Raw genomic sequence first — 17,018 nt, forward strand, 5'->3', positions numbered from 1 at the left:
GTTTTCATCATATTGTTGTTATTATAAAGTTGGTATTATGAAAGGATGTCAGACCTTCAGTAAAGAGAGTTTGCTGTTAATGGTTAAAACAATGCTGCAAACATTTACACAGAGATTTCCAGCTCAAGTCACACACAAGAACGTTGGTCTGGGATGATGCCGGCCATCAATGGAGCTGTACAATTCTGTTTGGATACTGACATTGTGGGACTAACATACACTGGATATGGTTTATGAGGGATTCAATGTAAGATGCCATGTGCTGCAGGAGCCCATCACCTTTATAACACCTTCATTCAGGATCAGGTCTAAGGTGCAGAATTACAGAGTTTACGTGCCATACCAGAAGCGTTATACTTGCAAGACATGGTTGTTTACAGATCATTGTTAAAAATGTTGAACTGAGCCATGTAGTAGTCCATTGACCAGTCTGCCCCACACACCTCTCCCCGTTGGTCAGGTATGTCTCTAACCAGTCTATTGCGTGAGTAACTGCCCAGTTCCAGTTTGGAAGCTCTCTGGACAGATTTTGGAGATGGTCAGTGTTTTGGAGGTCATGGTGAGGCCCAGTAACACTGTGTCTGAGTTCAGGCTTGTCCTCAAAGTTATTTCCAACAGCTTTGCTGCCTGCAAGATGGTGTGTTCACTGATCTAAACATGAATTGGCTGTTTACTACAATCACTGAATTGTGTAATAGTTAGGTGTGCGCTCTGGTATTTCAATTATTGTTCACTTCAATTGTTTTCAATTGAAAAATATTGATGTTTGGGTTATTTTAAAATATGTAAGAAACAAAGTGATATTAAAACTTCATTACACAAAATGTAAAAAGTGACCTGTTGTATGTTTCCCACAAACTAATCAAAAAACAGTCAGATATTGCCTGTAAAGCAGGATTCTGTGAACAGGACTATGTCACTGGCAACTTCACCATCCTCTCTGGTAGGTTCTGTCCCACTAACAGGACATAGCCAGGCTGAGGGGAAAGTTCTTGGCATATAGTCAATACAGTGCTCAGCATTGATGCTGGATCCTGTAGCTGCTAGACTGCTCTGCGACAGGTTATGGGGGAATCAGTAAAAGGGAAACATATCATTGACCAAATCATCACCGATCTGCCTGATGCAGATACACTTCTACATTTCATATACAGGTAAGAATGGGCACTGCACAGTCCTTATGGGGAGCAAGGGCTACCTTTACATTTTGCAGACCCACCTCACCATGATATGGGTTTTTAGATTAGATTACTTACAGTGTAGAAACAGGCCCTTCGGCCCAACAAGTCCACACTGCCCCGCCGAAGCGCAACCCACCCATACCCCTGCATCTACCCCTTACCTACACTACAGGCAATTTAGGATGGCCAATTCACCTGACCTGCACATCTTTGGACTGTGGGAGGAAACCGGAGCACCCGGAGGAAACCCACGCAGACACGGGGAGAACGTGCAAACTCCTACTGAGACAGGCGTTAAACAGATTGAGCAACAAATGATGATGCATCTATGAGGTGCAATGGGCCTTCTGCAGCAGCAGAATCATACTCTGTACAACTCAGTCTGCAACCTCACACCCGACATACCTCCCACTGTACAGTAACCATCACGCCCCAACATACCCCCCACTGTACAGTAACCATTACGGCCCGACATACCTCCCACTGTACAGTAACCATCACGGACCGACATACCTCCCACTGTACAGTAACCATCACACCCCGACATACCTCCCACTGTACAGTAACCATCACGGACCGACATACCTCCCACTGTACAGTAACCATCACACCCCGACATACCTCCCACTGCACAGTAACCATTACACCCCGACATACCTCCCACTGTACAGTAACCATCACACCCCGACATACCTCCCACTGCACAGTAACCATCACACCCCGACATACCTCCCACTGTACAGTAACCATCACGGACCGACATACCTCCCACTGTACAGTAACCATCACACCCCGACATACCTCCCACTGCACAGTAACCATTACACCCCGACATACCTCCCACTGTACAGTAACCATCACACCCCAACATACCTCCCACTGTACAGTAACCATCACGGCCCGACATACCTCCCACTGAACAGTAACCATCACAGCCCGACATACCTCCCACTGTACAGTAACCACCACAGCCCGACATACCTCCCACTGTACAGTAACCATCACACCCCGACATACCTCCCACTGTACAGTAACCATCACACCCCGACATACCTCCCACTGTACAGTAACCATCACACCCCGACATACCTCCCACTGAACAGTAACCATCACAGCCCGACATACCTCCCACTGTACAGTAACCATCACACCCCGACATACCTCCCACTGTACAGTAACCATCACACCCCGACATACCTCCCACTGTACAGTAACCATCACACCCCGACATACCTCCCACTGTACAGTAACCATCACGGACCGACATAACTCCCACTGTACAGTAACCATCACGGTCGGACATACCTCCCACTGTACAGTAACCATCACGGACCGACATAACTCCCACTGTACAGGAACCATCATGGCCCAATATACCTCCCACTGTACAGGAACTATCAAGAGCTCAGTGCTTAGCTCTGCTGCCTCACAGCACCAAAATCCGAGGTTCAATTCCGGCCTCGGTGACTGTCTGTGTGGAGTTTGCACATTCCCTCCAGTGCTTGCATAGGTTTCCTCCGGGTGCTCCGGTTTCCTCTCACAGTTCAAAGATGTGCAGTTCAGGTGAATTGGCCATGTTAAATTGCCCATAGTGTTAGGTGCATTAGTCAGGGTAAATATAGGGCAGGGGAATGTGTTTGGGTGGGTTACTCTTCGGAGGGTTGGTGTGAACTGGTTGGGCTGAAAGACCTGTATCCACACAGTAGGGAATCTAATCTAACCTCCAAGGTTCAAGTCAGGAATATGATGGAATAATCACTTGTCTGAATGAGTGCAGCTCCAACAGTACGCTAATATTGACTTACTAGCAACAGGCAACACAGTTGTGTGGGGAATATCCTGTTTCACAAACTTGATTGATTATTTTGAGGAAGTGACAGAATTGATTGATGAGGGCGTGGGGCTGGATGTTGGCCGATTGGACCTTAGCAAGGCCTTGGATATGGTTCCTTATGGCAGACTCATGCAGAAGGTGAAGTGAAGTGGGATCAGAGGTCAGTTAGTAAGATGGAGAGAGAACTGCTTGGTCATAGAAGGCAGAGTAGTGGTGGAACAGTGTTTTTGTGACTGGAGGTCTGTAAATAGATTGGCGGAGTTGCAGATTGTGTGGATGATTGCCAGAGAATACAGCAGGATATAGGTCAGCTGCAGACTTGGACAGTGAAAACACAGATGTAACTTTATTTGGACAGTTGTGACGTGATGTGTTTTCGAAGGTCTAATGCAGCAGTGAAGTATAAACTGGATGGAAAAACTACTGGCTGCATCAACATCCGAAGGGATCTTGGTGTACAGCTCCACAGTTCCCTGAAAGTGGTAACACGGGTGGAGAGGGTGATCAAGACGACTGATGGGAAACTTGCAGACAGGCATCGGAGCATGCAGTATGAAAATTAGCAGGTCATATTGCAGCTGTAGAGAAACTTAGTTCGGGTACATTTAGAATATTGTGTACAGTACTGGTTGCCACACCAGCAGAACAATGTGGAAGTGTTGGAGAGGCTATGGAAAAGGTTTACCAGGATGTTGTCTGGTTTGGAGGGTATTAGCCAGAAGGAGAAATTGAATAAACGTGATTTGTGTGCACCTGGGCATCATTGGCTATGGGGCTACCTGATAGATATTTACAAAATTATCAGAGACATAGAGAGAAGGACAGTTAGAGGCTTTTTCCCAGTCAATTGGTAAAAGGGAGAAAGTTCGGGAGACATGATCGGCAAGGTTTATTTTTGTGTTACAGACAGAATGTGCAAGTGCCTGGAATGCACTGATAGAGGATAAGAAGCTAATATAGCAAGGTTGAAGAAGGATCTTGGCACAAATATGAGTAAGTAGGAAACAGAATGATAGAGGGTGTCGGAGCAAAGACTTTCTTTTTAACTTTAGAAAAGCATCATGTGTCAGTGCGGGCTTACTGGGATGAAGGGCCTGTTCCTGTACTGGACTGATCTCTAAAACAAGATTTGAGCCCGGGAGTGGGAAGATGTTGACTGAATGATTACTGATGATCAACAGTCACATTCAGTGGATCTCTCCTCAACAACTTACAGCTTCATACCCTCCCTCCCTCCCACAGTAGGGAAACTCAATATGGAGAATTGGACGTGAAAGTCAGAGCTGGTAACTGGTGACTCCATCTTGCCCCTCGCTCCTACAGCCTTCTATCTTGGACACCAACGTCTCGGGGGACACTGCACAGACAGAAGCTGCATGTCCTCCACACCCACCAATGCTGGCACATGTCACATGCCATCCTCACCATGCCATCCCAGCACATCTCCGACCCACTGACAGTATACATTTGTACTTCAGTGCTGCAGCTCAGGGTGCACTCACAACTCTCATTACAATTCTGCTGCAAGGACATTATGCTCAGGGGCACGCACCCAGCTCATGGCCTGCCCCTCTGGGATGATCACTCCGTGTTTGTACGCACTCAATGCTGCCGCAAGGACACTGTGCTCAGAGACACACCCAGCTCATGGCCTGTCCCTCTGGGCTACTCACTCCGTGTTTGTACGCACTCAATGCTGCCTCAAGGACACTGTGCTCAGGGACACACCCAACTCATGGCCTGTCCCTCTGGGGTGCTCATTCGATGATTGTACACACTCACTTTGAACTGACTTGAATGCTCACAGAATGATTGCCTTGCTTTACACTGCCCTCAGCAGTGTTTCCCCTCAGCTCGAGCTACGAGGCTCACCCACCTGCTGTATTGTCATGGTGTTTAGCACAGACACAAAACCAGGAAGCCTGATATCATTGTCCACATTCAGTCACGGTGCCCAGCACAGTGAGTCAGGGGGAGTCTCAGATCCCAGTCAGCGAGCTTGGACACGGTCAGTCAGCCTCTCATGGTTGTTAGGGTCAGGATCCTTCCCTGTGATAGAGTGAGGAGCTGAATGTTGGGGAACCCCCTATCCCTCCTGGCTCTTTCTGCTCTTGTGTGGGTTGGTTCCTTCCGAACAGTGAGAATTATCAAACAGTACTAAGAGGGGTGGAATTATTTGTAACAGCTGGTACAGCTACAGGAAAGGTAGCGAGGTGTCCCGAGTGAGTGAGTAGGCTCTTTCTCTTGGGTGCCTTAACTAATGCTAATCAAAACCAATACTTCCACCTTCATCCTTTCCCTTCCCTTCTATAATTTCAGAATCCCTGATACTCAGCAATATTTCACACACAGTCCTGCCATTCCTTGAGCCAGCTCTTGGTGATCAGTCCATCAGATTTCCACACACCAATCTGCATCTAGAACTCCCCGCACTCCGAGTATTCATGTCTATGCAGAGAACCTCAGATTAAGGCTTTCTTTCTTACTCCATCTTCCACTGATAAATTTGTTGTTGTAAATTAGTACCAACTGTATCTCCCATTATTTTGAGAATCCTGGTAGTCTCCTCTACGATTCCTTTTTGGATCCAATGCACCCGCCAAGTTATTTTCAATCCCTCCCAAACACCGCACAAGGAACTCAGTCCCCGTTCTGTCACGTTAGCCCATCCAGCTTGTACAGCTGCTGCCTTCCCCAGAACCAGTCCCAATGTCCCAGGAAACCGAAGCACTTCCTGCTGCACCATCGTTCCAGTCACACTCTCATCTACCTAAAACTCCAAGTTCTGTTCTCACTTGGACACGGCACTGGCAGTAACCAAGAGATTGCGACATTTTCAGGTCCCGCTTGCTAACCATCCACCTAGCTCCCTAAATTCTGATTCCCAGACCGCTTCACCCTTCCTACCCAGGTCATTCCTACCAAAAGGGACATGACATTTGACTGCTCACTGTCCCCCAGATGAATGTCCTGCAGACACCGTTATATTCTTAACCCCACTATCCTGGAATTACAGAAACACTGACACCTTCTTCAATTTCCTGACTCCCCTGTGCCTATTGATCCTCCTTCCTTTTCCCTCCCCTCCTGCACAGTCAGCCTGCTTGTGGTGCCGCAGACATGGCTCCGACTGACCTCCCCTGAACAGCTCACACCTTCATCAGCTTCCAAACCAGGAAACTGAATTGGGAGGGAGATATCAGGATATCCATCCATTCCCTGAATGTTTCTCTTCGATTGTCTAGTCCCTTATTCCCTTTCTTCTTCTTGGCTGTCATGTCTGCAGGGTGATCTGCTCTCTGTGTGAGCTATTCACCTAACTCTCAGCATCACAATGTCCCATAGAGTCTCCAGTTACTATCTGAGCTCCAAGACCCAGTGTTCATCTAGGACACGAGCAGGGGCTATGACTTCACAACATAACAGAACATATTTTCCATCGAACAAACATGTCCTGTCATGTCTTAAAATGCAACCTGTCTAGAGTAACTTAATTAATTACTTACAATTAAATTAACATCAGGGAAAAAACAACATGATTAACTCCCTTATTCAACTGTGGCTTACTGAGGGTAATATATATATTGGCTCAGAATTTCACTTCTCCCTCTTATTTCCTGAGTTCAACCCTTATTTCAGAAGTTGAAAAAATAAATTTGCTAACTTCTATCAATTTACTGACAGTCCCTAATAACGGTGTATTATCTGCCAATGAATTTACAGCCTTTTCTGTGAAGGCTCTTGTACTTCTTCCACACTCAGTGCAGGCCCGTCCCAGCAGCAGAAAGTTATCTGTGTGACTCCCAGGTACGTGTAATCCTCCAGCTCCCACTCCACTCTGCTCCCTCACAGGGTCACTGTCTCTGTGACTCCCAGGTACGTGTAATCCTCCAGCTCCCACTCCACTCTGTTCCCTCACAGGGTCACCGTCTCTGTAACTCCCAGGTACGTGTAATCCTCCAGCTCCCACTCCACTCTGCTCCCTCACAGGGTCACTGTCTCTGTGACTCCCAGGTCCGTGTAATCCTCCAGCTCCCACTCCACTCTGCTCCCTCACTGGGTCACCGTCTCTGTGACTCCCAGGTACGTGTAATCCTCCAGCTCCCACTCCACTCTGCTCCCTCACAGGGTCACTGTCTCTGTCACTCCCAGGGATGTGTAATCCTCCAGCTCTCACTCCACTCTGCTCCCTCACAGGGTCACCGTCTCTGTGACTCCCAGGTACGTGTAATCCTCCAGCTCCCACTCTACCCTGTTCGCTCACAGGGTCACCGTCTCTGTGACTCCCAGGTATGTGTAATCCTCCAGCTCCGACTCCACTCTGCTCCCGCACAGGGTCACCGTCTCTGTGACTGCCAGGTACGTGTAATCCTCCAGCTCCCACTCCACTCTGCTCCCTCACTGGGTCACCGTCTCTGTGACTCCCAGGTACGTGTAATCCTCCAGCTCCCACTCCACTCTGCTCCCTCACAGGGTCACTGTCTCTGTGACTCCCAGGTCCGTGTAATCCTCCAGCTCCCACTCCACTCTGCTCCCTCACTGGGTCACCGTCTCTGTGACTCCCAGGTATGTGTAATCCTCCAGCTCCCACTCCACTCTGCTCCCTCACAGGGTCACTGTCTCTGTGACTCCCAGGTCCGTGTAATCCTCCAGCTCATACTGCACTCTGCTCCCTCACTGGGTCACCGTCTCTGTGACTCCCAGGTACGTGTAATCCTCCAGCTCCCACTCCACTCTGCTCCCTCACAGGGTCACTGTCTCTGTCACTCCCAGGGATGTGTAATCCTCCAGCTCTCACTCCACTCTGCTCCCTCACAGGGTCACCGTCTCTGTGACTCCCAGGTACGTGTAATCCTCCAGCTCCCACTCTACCCTGTTCGCTCACAGGGTCACCGTCTCTGTGACTCCCAGGTATGTGTAATCCTCCAGCTCCGACTCCACTCTGCTCCCGCACAGGGTCACCGTCTCTGTGACTGCCAGGTACGTGTAATCCTCCAGCTCCCACTCCACTCTGCTCCCTCACAGGGTCACCGTCTCTGTGACTCCCAGGTACGTGTAATCCTCCAGCTCCCACTCCACTCTGCTCCCTCACAGGGTCACTGTCTCTGTCACTCCCAGGTACGTGTAATCCTCCAGCTCCCACTCCACTCTGCTCCCTCACAGGGTCACCGTCTCTGTGACTGCCAGGTACGTGTAATCCTCCAGCTCCCACTCCACTCTGCTCCCTCACTGGGTCACCGTCTCTGTGACTCCCAGGTACGTGTAATCCTCCAGCTCCCACTCCACTCTGCTCCCTCACTGGGTCACCGTCTCTGTGACTCCCAGGTCCGTGTAATCCTCCAGCTCCCACTCCACTCTGCTCCCTCACAGGGTCACCGTCTCTGTGACTCCCAGGTACGTGTAATCCTCCAGCTCCCACTCCACTCTGTTCCCTCACAGGGTCACCGTCTCTGTGACTCCCAGGTACGTGTAATCCTCCAGCTCCCACTCCACTCTGTTCCCTCACAGGGTCACCGTCTCTGTAACTCCCAGGTACGTGTAATCCTCCAGCTCCCACTCCACTCTGCTCCCTCACAGGGTCACCGTCTCTCTGACTCCCAGGTACGTGTAATCCTCCAGCTCCCACTCCACTCTGCTCCCTCACAGGGTCACCGTCTCTGTGACTCCCAGGGACGATAAGGCCATGATCTTCAGTGCTGATTTCTATCCTCCCACTTTGCTGCCTCTGTAACTCCCAGGTGTGAGTGAGCCTCATGCTCCTGCTCCAAGTTGCTCCGTCACACGGTCACTCCTTCTGTGACTCGGTGCTGATATCGAGCCTCCTGCTCTGCTGCTTCTCCAACTCCAAGTCCTAGTCGACCTCGATCCTCGCTACTGATCAATATTCTCCCGCTTTGCGCTGCTCTCTCTCAGGTTCTCTCCCTTTGTGACTCCCAGGTAATGATAGGCCTCAGCCTCATCTAAGATTTACAACATCCCATTCCGCACTGCTGCCTTACAGAATCGCGGTTGTGCCTGGAAGACAGTGGGAAAGAGGAGGATTAGACAGAGCAGAGGGTGTTACAGTGATTGAGCGAGCTATATGGGATGCAGCAGGTTATCTGGGGAGCTAGGCAGACCTGCAGTGTCGAAAGCAGGTCATTGGAAGATACAGTGAGAGTTGCAGACACTGAAGAAGGCAAAGGAAATAGAGATAGTAGCTTGTTCATGACGGAGGTATGTAGAGTCAAAAGTGTTTTTTCTGAGCTGCTCACAGAGATGTGTAGACTTCAACAAATACAAATTGAGAGCCAGCAAGTGTTGTATGGTACTGGATACTGTTGGATATTACCGAATTAGAAGACTAGCAGTACATGAGGGGAATATAAATTTTTGGAGCACTGGTAGTGTTCAAGGACCCTCAGGACATGAGGAGGTGCAGAGAATGGGAGCGTTCCAAATAGTGGGATTGTGGGGGCTGGAAGTCCCGAGATGGATAAGGAGGATGAAAAGTTCCAATTTACCACACGCAACCATCGTAATTATAGAGATTTAAGGAAGGGAACTTGTGCTGTCATTGATTACACTTATATGGAGAGTTACAGAAACTGAAGGGGTTACAAATATAAAAGGGGAGAGATTTTAGGTGATCAGAAATTTAAACAAGAATAAAGAAATTTTAGTGACCTCTAACACAGATGGGAATGGAAGAGGTGCGATAGTGTGAGGAACTATAAGAGTTATAAGTCGGGGAGGATGTCAGATATAAAAGGGAGAGCTGCATTGTCTGTGTGCATTAGAGACATGAGGAGTGTTGTAGAGCCTGCTGGAGGTTACATGGATAACAGCAGTTCCAACGGCTGGTGCAGGGGCTCAGGAAGACAGCTCACTACCACCTTCTCAGGGACAACTCCAAATCAATAATAAATGCTGGCCTAGCCAGCAAAGCTCATGTTCAACAATGAATGAAGGAATAAAAGATCTACAAGTAGCACTGAGGTCACTCAGGAAGGCCCTTTCAACAGCACTTTACAAACCCGGAACCATTATACCCTGGAAGGAGAGGAACTCCAGGTGCAGAGGAACACCAACATTTCCAAGGTGCCCTCCAAGGCACGCTCCATCCTCCCAGCACTGAGTCTGTCCCTACACCCAAAGGGCTGCAATGGGTCAGGAAGGCAACTCCCCACCACCTTCTCCAGGGAATTACAGATGGGAAGGTAATGGGGAAACTCTGCTGTTTACAGCCAGACAGAAAAATAAATCCAGCAGTGGGTGTGAAATGAAATTTCTGTTTCACAACAACTTGTTGAACATGGAGAGAGGATTTGTCTGGTTGGCATAAGGCAGAGAGTGTGAAGGAAGGGGTCTTTTTCACGATGGGATCGGGTGATGGGGGAGCTCCGCAGGGGTCAGTGTTGGGACTACACTCAACACGTTATTCATTCAGAGTCTGAACAAAGGATGTGAAAGGGTATGACAAATGGGTTTCCAAGAAAGATTTCAGGGATGAAATTCGTGTCATATGAGGAGCAGGTGAAGTCTCTGGGTCTTCACTTGATGAAGTTTCAGAGGCGGCGGCAGTCTCATTCAAACTTACAGAATACTGAGGGGCCTGGATAGTGTGGGCAAGATGTTTCTACGAGCAGGAGAGACTCGGCGCCAAGGGCACAGCTTCAGAGTGAAGGGATGACCCTTTACAACAGAGATGTGGAGGAATTTATTCAGCCAGAGCGTGATGGATCTGTGGAACTCACTGCCTCATGGGGCTGTGGATGCGAAGTGATTCAGTGTATCTTACTTAGAGATAAGCAGGTTCTGGGTGAATAAGGAGATCAAGGGTTACAAGGAGTGAGAGAATGGGGTTGAGAAACAATTCATACACAATAGAATAGTGGAATAGACCTGATGGATTGCATGGTCTAATTCTACCCCTATATATGATGGTCTTATGGACTGCGCTTATTCCGTAAGTTTCTAAGTGTGCAGTTAGTATTTCTGGCATATCGTTTAACATACATTCCAGCACTTTCGTGATTATTGCTGTCAGCTCTTGGTTTCAGATCAACTGCAGAAAGCTACGCTATGGTGTAACGTGGGAATCCTGGTGTATAAATCTCAGAAAGGTAGCATACAGGGTCAGCAGGACATTGAGAAGGTAAATGGAATGCTGGCATTGATTTCAAAGGGAATGGAGAATAAAAATAGGGAAGGCTTGTACTAAATATAGAGGACTCCTGTCAGCCCACACTGAGAATACTGTGAACAGGTTTGCTGCCCTATCTGGAGGGAAAATGCCCTTGCATTGGAGGCAGCCCAGAGAAGGTTCACCAGGCTGGTCTTCAAAATGGAGGGATATTTATGAGAAGAGGTGGAGAAGGTTGAACTTGCAATTGTTAACATTTAGAAAATGAGGCAAATTTATTGATACACCAAAGATTCTTGTGTTCTGACAGATTCGGTACCGAGACATTGTTTCACTGAGCAAGAATCTGTAACTGGAGATGAAGGGGAATACAGTTACTAGAGAAGTTAACAGAAAAGCTGGGCTGTAGAGACTGGAGGATGTTACAGAGTTTGGTGGTTTGAGATCACTGTTGGTGGTTAGAGATCAGGTGGTTGTTGGGCTGAAAGATGTCAAGTGGAGTTACAGGATTATCAATTCTGAAGGATTTACAGAGATCGGGAGGAATATAGGGACTAGAGATTACACAGTAGTAGTTGGAGCTACAGAAGGTTTTAGAGAAAGGGAGTGTTATAGGCACTGGAGAGTAGACAGATGGGGTGGTATTTGGAGCTACAGGAGTTTATAGAGAAAGGGAGGATTGGAGGGACTGGAGAGTACACAGATAGGGGTGATAGTTGGAGCTGCAGGAGTTTATAGAGACTGGGAGGATTCTTGGTGCTCGAATTACAGTGACAGAGGCAACAGATGGAGCTGCAGAAGTGAGTGAGATAGGGAGAGTGAAGGGGCTGGATCAGTTCACACAGCCAGGGAGAAATATAGGGATTGGAGGAGCCAGAGATACTGAGAGTTGTAGGGCTGCAGAAGTTCAGAGAGTTACTGAGGACTGAAGGCAGGTTTACAGCATTCCCATCAGTTACACAGAGATGTGGAGTGCTGTTCTGGAGTGGGTTACAAAAATCAAGAGGGTTGCAGATACTGGAAGATATTACAAAGACGGTGAGCTGTAGTATTTGAGGAGGTTACTGCGACAGGATGCGTTGAGGAGTTGGAGGCTGCTACAGGTGTTAAACATGCTGCAAGGGATCAATATCCTTACATCGATCGGGGGATTGGAAGCTCTGGAGATAAAGAATGAGAATTGCAGTAACTGAAGAATATCACAGAGATGGGGAGGAACATATGAGTTAGAGGAGTTATAACATGAGATGGGCTGTATTCAATGAAGTCAGGGAAGATACAGGGAGATCTGAAGGGACAACAGGTGATCAAAAGGTCAGTGAGGCTTCTCACTGTCGGATTGGGTCAGTTTATGCAGGCATGGGGTATTTTATAGAATTGTGCTACTTACAGAGATTAAGAGAGTTGTGTAGAATTGAGTAACGAACAGAGATATGGAAGGCTGTAGTTAATGAAGACTTTAATTATGTCAGTTAATGATGTCAGATGCTGAGGTTCTGGAAAGAATATTGTCCGGCAAGCTGTACAATCTGTTAGAGCTTACAGAGACAGGAACAGCAATAGATCCTGGGGACACAAACACAGATAGGGAGTATTGCAGACACTGGAGGAGGTTTCTGCTTTAGGGATGGTTGTAGGGGAGTGTAACGTTTACACAGATAGGGATGTAAGAGCTGGAGAAGGTTATGGAGATTATTAGATTGGTGGGGAGACCGGAGGAGTTTACATTGACAGGGCTGGTGATAGTGACGGGAGAATGTTACAGAGATAGTAAGTCTTGTAGAAACTGATCGGGAGAGTCACAAGCATTGGAGCTGGTTCCACAGATCGGTGGTTTTACAGGGTCCTGAGAGGATTACGCAGATAGGGAGGTTTGTAGGATGTCCACATTTTCAGAGTGTTTCAGGAATGGAAAAGGTTACACAGTTAAGGAGGGATGTTGGAGTTGTGGGAGTTCACAGAGATTCAGAGGTTTGAAGGGGTTGGGGCTGATTATGGATAGATGGATATATTTAGGGACAGAGTTTGGATTAGATTCCCTACAGCATGAGAACAGGTACTTCGGCCCAACAAGTCCACACCAACTCGACAAAGAGTAATCCACCCAGACCCATTTCTCTCTGACAATGCACCTAACACTATGGACAATTTAGCATGGCCAATTCACCTGAACTGCACATCTTTGGACTGTGGGAGGAAACTGGAACATCTGGAGGAAACCCACGCAGACACAGGGAGAAGGTGCAAACTCCACACAAACAGACATTCACCGAACGCTGGAATCGAACCTGGGTCCCTGGCAGTGTGAGGCACCATCGCTCACCACTGAGCCACCGTGCTGCCCCAAATTGCAGAATTACACAAACAGAGAGTGTTTGAGGTGCTGGGAGGACTGTAGGAAGTGGACGAGCAAACAGAGATGTGGAGTGCTGCTGTGGCTTGAAGAGGGTCTGGAGGTGTTCATATCGGTAAGGAGGTCGGTAGGGTTGGGAGAAGGTTACTGTGGTCGTGTGGTGCTATAGGCCAGGAGGCAGGAGTGTGATTGGACCTGCAGAAGGTTACAGTGATATCATGTTTTCTTGGGGCTTGTGGAAAGTACACAGGTGGGTATTTTGCTCCAGGCTGGAGGATTTTACAGAGAGAGGGGCACTGTAAGTATTGTGCAAAACTACAGAAAGAGGAATTATTGCACTGAATGCAGGATGATATTATTGAGATTGGGTATGTTATCGACATTGGAGCAATTTACATACAGGGAGAGTCGTCAGCATCGGAGTAGGTTTCAAATATACAGCGGGAATTTGGGAGGGGTGGAGGTTACAGAAATAGGAAAGTTTCTGGGAATTACAAGCATTCAAGAGATTGGCACAAACAAGTTAGACCGAAAGGCATGTTTCCTTGCTGTATGACTCTATCACATGACAAGAGACAGCGTGAGGAGGGAATATAGAACAGAAAGATCCCAGGTTTCAATACCATCTCCTTGAGGGAGGCCTGCTTTCCCCTCTGTTGAACTGATCCTCACTAAGACAGCACAGGCCTGCATTGATAACTGTCAACTTACTATATTGACATAGAAAGGCTCAGTACAGCAGAGATGAAAATTAACAAGCCTGGGACCATCATACTCTATGTTTACCCTTCAACACTGTATCTGTGCCATGTCTTCTGGACCAAAGTTCGATCCCTTAAATCCACTCTGCTCTGTTCACTGTGAGTGATCTTACCTCGCTGCAGGATTTACTGAAGGCTCCAGATCTCACTCTCCATCTCTCTGGCTGACCAACTGTCTTCAGTGTGGTGATGGACGAGACAGGAATTGGGAATTCTGTTGAGTCAGGAGCATCCTGAATATCTACAGGAGATAGAGAAACAGACAGAATGGGAAATGAGACTGATGCAGTGAGGGTTACACAGGGAGAATGGCACTAAGTTCCTCAGAGATCAGGAAAATCCCAGTCTCCATCCCTGGTCTGTGTTGCCTCATCTCCCTGGAGTGGAGAATTCTGTTGGCTCAGGATCTGGAGTAACTGCAAAAGGTGCAGTCACTGGCATCAATTAGACCCTCACAGTGAGGGATACCACATGGAGAGAGAATGTGTGATATCATCAGAGTGCAGGAAGGTATCAGGATCAAATCACGGTCAGGAAGAAGGTGCACTGGGATCAGTACTCAGGGATGAGGGAGCTCTCAGTGGACCAGGCAATGGCTTCGTGTTACTCTCACTAGACTGTTCATCCAGAATTTAACGCTGACCAGATATCCTTTCCTAATTTAATGCCAGAGGCAGGGATACCCATCTAACCACTTAATAATACCCTTTCAGTAAGCAAATCTGTTCTAGGCTGCCAGTCTGGCCTACATATGAATCCAGACCCAGGGCAATGGGATTGACGCTCAAATGCCCACTGTAATGATCTGACAAGTCACTCAGCTCTAAGGCTGGTCAGGGTGGGCATGCGATGCTGGCCAGCCAGAGACAGCAACATCCCATGAGTGATTTAAAATCAACACTGCTGGGAGCAGTGTCCTGTCCGATCATGTCGGTAGGTTTATGGACAGGACTTTAAACTGACAGAGAGGATGCAGGGACATAGTTCAGATGAAAGGAGCTTTCCAAATCCAAAGAGAAAATGTGAAGCCTCGGAACAGCATGGGAATGTGGCTGAAGACAAGCAGAAAGGAACAGGAAGGGACAGAGTTTAACTAAAACTGTACATTGATGAATCGGTTTGTGACAGGACATCGTGGGGAAGAGTAAATTATAATGTTGTTTTGATTTGGAATGGACAAGGTATCTACAATAAGGTAATAGACTTGGGACACAGAGATAAATGAGACTTAGTCACCAGACAGACGTGATTACAGGGTGAACAAAAGATGGAACATAAATATTCAACAGTAAACAACCTTCCAGGATCTCAGGGAGAATGGAAAAACAAGATGGGAACCCTGACACTAATGGATAACAAAGGCATTACAGAGAAAGCATTTGGCCTCAGATTATGCAGCTGAATCAGCCTGAATGCAAATTCTGGGTGCTATGTCAAAAACACAAGCAGGAAAACAGTTTGTATGCTGCCTTGCAGTATTTCATTGCTCATCCCTGCATTAAACAGAAATTCATTAGAAATTGCAGCAAAGGTGGTGTGATAATTTTTGGAGACTTCAATCTTTGTATAATCTGGGACAGACACATTGGCAAGAGTGATATTATCCGAGATCCTCCTTGAATGATTTTGTCAGTATTGCCTCGAATAACACATTGTGCAAATAGCTAGGGATGTAACTATCTCAGATCGACCATTGGGTGATGAAGCTAAGTGAATGAGTAATATCACATCGAGATCCTCCAAGAAATTATACTGGAATTCAAACAGATTACAACATTTTAAAGTGACCATAAAGCACACCCGAGCATCACTAACAAAGACCATTATATGATTTTGAGAGAGAACTGACCAAGGTAAACAGGGGAAACAGACTGAAATGTCAGGCTGTAAATGAACAGTGGAAAACATTTAGAGCCAGAGAGACCTAGAGATGTACAGCACATAAACGGACCCTTCAGTCCAACTCGTCCACGTCCTAATCTCGTCCCATCTGCCAGCACTTGGCCCATATCCCAATAAACCGGTTTTATTCATATACCAATCCAGATGCTTTTTGAATGCTGCAATTGAACCAGCCTCCACCACTTCCTCTGGCAGTACATTCCCTACATAACCTCACTCTGCGTGAAAAGGTTGCCCCTTAGGTCCCTTTTAAATCTTCCATCTCTCACCCTAAACCTACGCCCTCCATTTCTGGTCTCCACTACCCCAGGGAAAACACCTTGTCTGTTTATCCTATCCATGCCCCTCATGATTTTATAAACCTCAGGAATGTCACCCCTTAGCCTCTGACACTCCAGGGAAAACAGTCTCAGTAGTTTCAGCCTCTCCCGATTGCTCAAATCCTCCAATCCTGGCAACATCCTTGTAAAGCTTTTCTAAACACTTTCAAGTTTCACAACATCCTTCCAATAGGAAAAAGATCAGAACTGCTTGAAATATTCCAAAAGTGCCCTAAACAGTGAGCTGTACAGCTGCAACATGACCTCCGAACTCCTATAATCAATGCTGTGACCAATAAAGGAAAGAATACCAAACACCTTCTTCACTATCCGCTTACCGAGGTAACACTCACGGGGGCATGGGCGTGGACATGGATTGGACGGTGGGTGTGGCGGGTGGGGGGGCGGTGTTGAACGGGTTTGGGGACGGGCTGAGGGTGATGTAGGATGTGTCTGGGAGGTGGGGGCAGGCGGCGAGTGGATGGTGGTGTCGGACACTTTTGGGGGCAGGATTCGCTGTTGGGTCAGTTTGGGGGGTGACG

General features: G+C 47.6%; 1 protein-coding gene across 1 annotated transcript in view; it reads right to left on the bottom strand.

Annotated features, from left to right (window-relative positions):
* Positions 1-8,617: 8,617 nt before the first annotated feature.
* LOC140472562 (uncharacterized) overlaps positions 8,618-17,018 on the bottom strand; it is a 134,036-nt gene continuing 125,635 nt past the window's right edge. Inside the window, exons 5-6 of the transcript XR_011957725.1 lie at positions 14,368-14,495; positions 8,618-9,030 (exon numbers count right to left, since the gene is read on the bottom strand). The gene's annotated coding sequence lies outside the window, so the exon portion shown is untranslated. The remainder of the gene's footprint in view (positions 9,031-14,367; positions 14,496-17,018) is intronic.

The sequence above is a fragment of the Chiloscyllium punctatum genome, unplaced genomic scaffold (genome assembly GCF_047496795.1).
Source record: "Chiloscyllium punctatum isolate Juve2018m unplaced genomic scaffold, sChiPun1.3 scaffold_368, whole genome shotgun sequence".
Classification (NCBI taxonomy): domain Eukaryota; kingdom Metazoa; phylum Chordata; class Chondrichthyes; order Orectolobiformes; family Hemiscylliidae; genus Chiloscyllium; species Chiloscyllium punctatum.